This window comes from Cyprinodon tularosa, unplaced genomic scaffold, assembly GCF_016077235.1.
Source record: "Cyprinodon tularosa strain WSP-4 unplaced genomic scaffold, ASM1607723v1 ctg29, whole genome shotgun sequence".
NCBI lineage: Eukaryota > Metazoa > Chordata > Actinopteri > Cyprinodontiformes > Cyprinodontidae > Cyprinodon > Cyprinodon tularosa.
The window spans coordinates 1,293,703-1,300,306 of NW_024038996.1; positions in this window are offsets into that span (position 1 = coordinate 1,293,703).

The following is a 6,604-nucleotide window of genomic DNA, read 5'->3' on the forward strand; positions in this document are numbered from 1 at the left end:
CACTAGGCGGTGATTGGTTTACAGCTCAGTTCACCCAAGTGTCCGAGACACACGTCTGGAGATCAGATGACACAACTAAAAAATTTATCATTGAACCTTGTTCCTACCAATCACTCTTGTCAAGGCCTTACTGTCACTGCCCACGTGGGCATTGAAGTCACCCAGTTGGAGCACCATCTAGTACCCCTCCCAAGCACTTCAAGAAGGCTGGGTACTCTACACCAATGTTGGGCCCATAGGCCGAGACGTAGGGACGAAGGCATAGGGATGTGACCCCTTCATTCACCAGGGTGAACTCCAACATGTGGCAACTGAGATGGGGGGCTATGAGCAAGGCCATACCAACCCGCCACCTCTCCCCGTGGAAAATGTCAGAGAAGTGGAGTCCAGCCTCTCTCCAGGAGATGGGATCCGGAACCCTAGCTGTGCGTATATCCAGCCGGTACCTCTCAACTTCCCGCACAAACTCAGGCTCCTTCCTCCCCAACAAGGTAATGTTCCACGTCCCTACAGCCAGAAGCCCCAACCCCAGGCCTGGCTCCAGGGTGGGGCCCCGGCTGCACCATCACAGTCCTTGATCTCAATCTCTCCATAAGAGTATATCTGTATCTCCTGTATATATGTCTGTATACTATGTTGCAAAAAATAAAAAGATAAAAAAATCAGGTTCCCATTGAAAGAAACTGCCAGAAAACCTTAACAGTATGGTTTAGTGTTGGTAATGATTTTACTCTTTTATTTTAGGAAAACTGCATCGAACATAACTTACTACTGTTGCAGCGGGAGATGTAAGGAAATATTTCAAAAATGGTGACAGGATTAAAAAAGATGATGAAGAGCCCTTAAAAATCTGTATCACCTTTTAGGTTCTGTTTCTTTAAGAGCAGAATTTAAACAGCATATATTATGCAAAGCTTTTGATTGACACATCTGAATAAATACTGAAAAATGTAATCTCATTGAAACACTACCAGGCTTCTAAAATCATGAGTCATCTGCACTGACTTGCTGAGCGACATCCATAAAATAGTAAAGAGACTTTTCAGATAATTCTTTGAAACACACATACTGTAATCAATGTTTCCCATTTAAACCCCTACATGAGATGTGAAGTTTTGTTCTCCTCTGCAGGGATGCTAATCCTCAGCGTAGCTCTGCAGAAGAAACAGAACCACCAGAGGTCAGTGAATGATGATCTTTAAAGTTTGCTCATGTTTCTTTTTTTGACTCTGCTTCTCTGAATTAGGACTGTTATAATTAAGCATAAATTATGCAAACATAATTCATCTCTTGGTAATTCTTCTGTTATGAGTGCAATTTAAATGACCCTGAATGGGAAGCTTAATGAGCAGCTCTGAATTATTAAAAAACAAACAGAATTTCCATGTTATGCCTCCATCTCATTCTGCAGACATTAAAAAGAATGGAAGCAACTTTCAAAACTTTGTTGGCTTTATGTTTGCATAGTGTCACAATGCCTAGAAGACTGGTAAATAGAAATAAATACTTCTTTGGCACATCTTCATGGAAGCTCAGGGTCTCCTCTTTTCCCTTTACAGAATGTTCCAGCTGGTCTGAGCCACAGGCGGTGTGGCACCAGACATGGTTTCATGTTTCAGTCTGGAGATTTATTTATGTGCTCACTTTCAGAGACTCGTGGTGTGGGTGAGAGGAGGAGGCCTTTTTCTTCTCCACAGCAGATGTTTTTTAAGGTTATGTCCAGAAGTGGGAGCAACAGAAAAAGGTTGACTGTGTTGCTTTCATGGTAGAAAGAAAAATATGTCTGTTTTATTTTTATAGCTCAACTTTTATCTGGTATTCTAAACCAGGACGTTTAACCTTGATATCCAAAAAATCTGACACTGCTCCACTACTAGACTAAAGGATTTCCTAGAACCACAAATACAATTTCTACATCCACAGCTGGCATAGCTTGTGTAACATTTTTTTTTAAGCTTCTTTTGTATACAGATGTTTTTTTTTTTATTGAATCAAATCATATAATTTTAAAAGACTTTACCCTCCAAAAGTATTATTTTCAGACATTATGACTTAAATCTTCTCTATTTTCTATCAGGAGTGTCATTCATTAGGCCAAATACATAATAGTAGACCATAACAAAAGTTAAAATGGGTTTTAGAAACCATGACTAACAGTAACTCCACCCATTGTTTTGGTCCTTGCTAAAGAAGGGCACCCCACCGTCGGATGCTTCCATCAACATATTCTACAATGCAATGGTGCTTTTTTATACATTTGTTTTCAGGCAGATGGTTGCATTTTTTTATTTGGAGGTACTAGAATACACAATCTGAATTAGATTGCTAACCACACGTTTTCACGTTTTGTCATGATGGAAATTACTTTTTACTAGTTTCATCTTTTGATTAGAGCTTTTATTTAAGTGAGCAGTTCTGTTAGATTGGACTGTTCCATTTTGACTGTCATCAAGGCATAAATACCAAGTAATTTGAGTTAGCTGTGATTTAAAAAATATCATAAAGAAATAAAAAGGTACACCTGATGCAACAAAATTTGCATTAGGTGCACCCTGCTTCGTTTGGCAATATACACCCTGGACGGTTGCAGTCCATTGCAGCCAAATAGATACAGAATATTTTAAGTATAATTCAGTTATAATAATAAACAATATATAATAGTATATAGTACTATACAGTGTTTTATTTTACAAAGATCTGTAACATAGGATATATGTTATTTCACACCTCACTAATAAAATCATTCAAAATGGTGTACATGAATTGAAGAGGATAGTAAAACACAGGGAAAAGTTCATTGAAATTGCAGAATACGAAAAAACCTGACAGTTCAGGGATGCTGACAAAAGGTCTGCTCTCAAAACTGTAATATTTGTTACCTTTGAAGCTATTTTTATTGTCAGTTTGGGTAGAGAAGAAATTCTCTTACATTTTTTTTCCACAAGATGGCAGGCTGGATCAGCTGAGTTTTTTCATTAGCTAAAGCCAGATACATTTCCTGCAAATTCTTTAAAAGATTCCAACTTAATCTTAATTACAAGTTTAGTTTGGTAAAGACCTATCGAGCATATAAGTAAAAAAAAAGAAAAAAAAAAAGACAACTAGTCCATCAAGATGTGGACAAAAAAAACATTTGAAAACCTAAAATAGACAAACACAATAAATATATTTAAAGACCTGCATTTGTTTTGTTCTACACCCTGCATAAACATTCAGAATTCATAGATGTGGTTTTAATTTTAGTGCCTGTCGACGGTTTTAACATCACAATGAATGTCTCCATGAAAAATGCATCATTATATAATGGCTGATGAAAAATTAAGACTCATATATTTTTTCATTTCAGCAATAGGCTTACTAAACTGATTGCAAACAAGTCAGCGATGCAGGATTCAGTATTACAGCAGCTTTCTGACAAACACATGAGTGCAGCCTCACAAACAGGTCAAAGGTTAGCTAAAGCAACTGGGCCACAACAGTCTGTTTCCATCTGCAGGGACCGGATTATTCCTTTCTATCCCCCCACCCTCCCTCCTTATAGTCATATTTCCACTGTTCACTCTGCCGTCTTCGTTTTGCAGCCATGTGAAGCTGGCTGCAAAATTAAGCTCTGGAAAACTAAAAGAGGGCAAATATTGCACTTGTTCTCTATTAACTCTCCGTTCTAAATGCTTAAAAGGGATGTAAAGAAAAGTTCTTAAGCTAAAAATGGAAACCCTAGTAGTTGCATTATTTTCTATCTATTTAGATATAATTAGAGTTAAAGTATTTACTAACTAGTTACTGCCTCTCAGATTTCCGTCCTATGTGCTCTGGTAGCCATCAGTTAAAGCTCCTTGCAAACATATTTATTAATATGAATTTAATGATATTAATAATAAATATATGTACTGTAGTTGTAAAAGGGGCTAAGAATTATCCATGCATTTTCACTTTTTCCCCTGCTAAAATCTGAAAAGTGTGGCTGGCATTTTTATTTAGTCCACCTGATACATTATTGTTTTTTTGTTGTTGTTTGTTTTTGTTTTGTTTTTTTGGTATGCCTCAGCTTGGTACATCTAGAGATATGAGAATTATGTTTGCTCAAGGCCAGTCAGAGTTACCGAAGCTTTTTCTAGAATTTTTTTTTTTGGCTGGATTTAGTTCCCAGTTTTGATTGAAACATTCATTAAGGAGATTATGCCTCAGAGGGTAAAAATTTGCCGCAGTTTCAAGTCTTTTACAGACTATGATGGTTTTCCACCAGTTTGATTTTGCTTGATTTGCCTCATTATCAGCTCTAACCAACATCTCTGTCCCAACTGAAGGAAAGGTTCCCCGCAGCATAATGCTACCACAGCTATGCTTTTACTGAGAAGACTACTGTATATGTTTATACTAAGGATTTTGGGCCAAAAGTTTTCATTTTTGTCTTCACATGATTACTGTGTCGCCTCCATAGCTTAAAAGCAAATTGTAAACCAGTTTTACCAGTGTCCTTTGTGTATATTTATTTATGTTTGTTTATGTTTCTGCTAAAATTTTGTCATGAGACAACGGCAGAGAAATTAACTACATTAAAATATAAAAAAATGCCTTGGCTTCATTTCTTCTTATGCACGCCGAGCGCACTGAATCCTCTCTGCTCCTCTGACACTTCTCCTAAGACTCTGACAGTTTGATGCACTGCAGACTTAGCACTCCGTTTCTGTTGGTGCTGCACTATTTATGGTGGAAAGTTGGGATTTGCAAAGGATGGAGAAGTGGTGTATGCATATTTCAGTAGAACGATGCAGCATATTTTAAAAGTTTCAATTTTAGCGCCGTCCCATTAGTGAATATAGCCTAGTTTTGTGATCTGCATGTGTTCTGCTTCTGTTTTTATTTATTTTGTTTTTGTGGCTTTGCCAAGATGTAAAATCAAACACATGCACAAACACAAACTGAGGCTCTGATCAGTCTGAGTTCAATGAAATACATGTCGAGAAAGAAACCAGCAGAGGGAATCTGCTCCAGATCACGTCTCCATCAAAGTCAGTCAGATTCTTTTTACTCAGAGGGAAACTGACCACTTTGCATGATGAAACTGACGCACGATTGCAATGCCTATAAGTCTGTTACCATGGCAACCCAGCTGAGCTTTCCTGCCAGTCAGTCCAGCAGAGATGAGTGAACCTGCAGCAGCCCCCCACCCCTGCTCTGCCCCCCCCCCCCTCTGAGAGGGCCCGCATGTCTTCATCTGTTCCCATGGCAGCGTGATGGCGTTCCAGATAGATTCAGCATGGCAGGGAGTCAGTTCCTTTATCTTTCAACTCGTTATATCGAGCTCAGGCAGCCTGCTACTCACCACTCGCTGCAACATGGAAAGCGGACAAAGGGAGCAGAAGAAGGTGCGTGTCAGGACTGTGTGTTTGCACAGAAATCCAGAGTGGGGCTTAGCTAAGATGGGCTCAGCAGGAGCTTATGAGCAGCTGCAGAGAGATGCTGGATGTCAGGGAGGTTCACAAACACAAGAGAACCATAAGTGGACCTTCCAGCTGACTCATTTTACGTTTAATAGGAGTGGATGTGTGGAGTCATACAGCACAGTCATTGTGATGACGTGTTTAACCAGTTAACATACTGCCAAGCATCTACATATTGCTCTCTAAACCAACCTTAACAGTAGGAATTTATATGCATTTTTAGATGGTTATATAATGTGCTTTCTTCATCCCTTTTTCCTACTGCTGCTAAACGACAAAAACATTTCAATCAATAAAATTAAACAAAGAAATGGAAACTAATTTCATCCAAATTGGTTTTGAATAGAAATTAAAATATCATAATCCAAATGAATGAGTCAGATGATCACAAATAAGATGATAATTTTGTACAGCTTTCATCATTTTGTGTTAACTGATTTTCAAATGTATATTTCTGCTATCTTATTTCAGTTCATGTGTAAAGTTCAGAGAAGAGGAAATTATTACTTAAACTATTACTGTTATTATATAGTATATCATTGTTTTCCATCAAAGAAGCAGTTGTAATGAGTAGGACAAAGCAAACATCTTAAATTATACTGTAGATACCTCAAATCACTTTCTTCTACTCTCCTTTCAGAGTTTTTTGAATTAATATATTTTTTAGCTTCAGATGGTAAAGTGTTGAATTAAGATTATAAAGTACAATGTGACAGAAACATTTGAAAGGTCTTTAATAATCCCTAAATTAAGGCAACCTATGAAGAACTTTCTTTCATAATAACAAAAGAACACCTGGATTTATATTTAGATTAAATCACTCATGAATGAAATTTTTTTGTGTGTAACTTTCTAAACTAACTGGCTGCGTTACAAAATAATAAAGGTTTTCCACACATTCCAGATTTCAATGGTAAGAAATTAAGAAAAATCCTTTATCCTCATTCTTTGAAATCCCAATTATGTACTTATTTGCTTTGTATTATAATGCTGTGCTTGTAACATTATATATTGTCATACAATATGGGGTAGATATAGATTTGTCCAGGGTTTTTTTTTTTTTCTATTTTTTGTGTCAAAAGTGAGGTTTTTCGTTGGGTTGTCCTCATTAAACAAGCATTCATTGACTCCCAATAAACTTGCCTGCAACAGAACAGTGA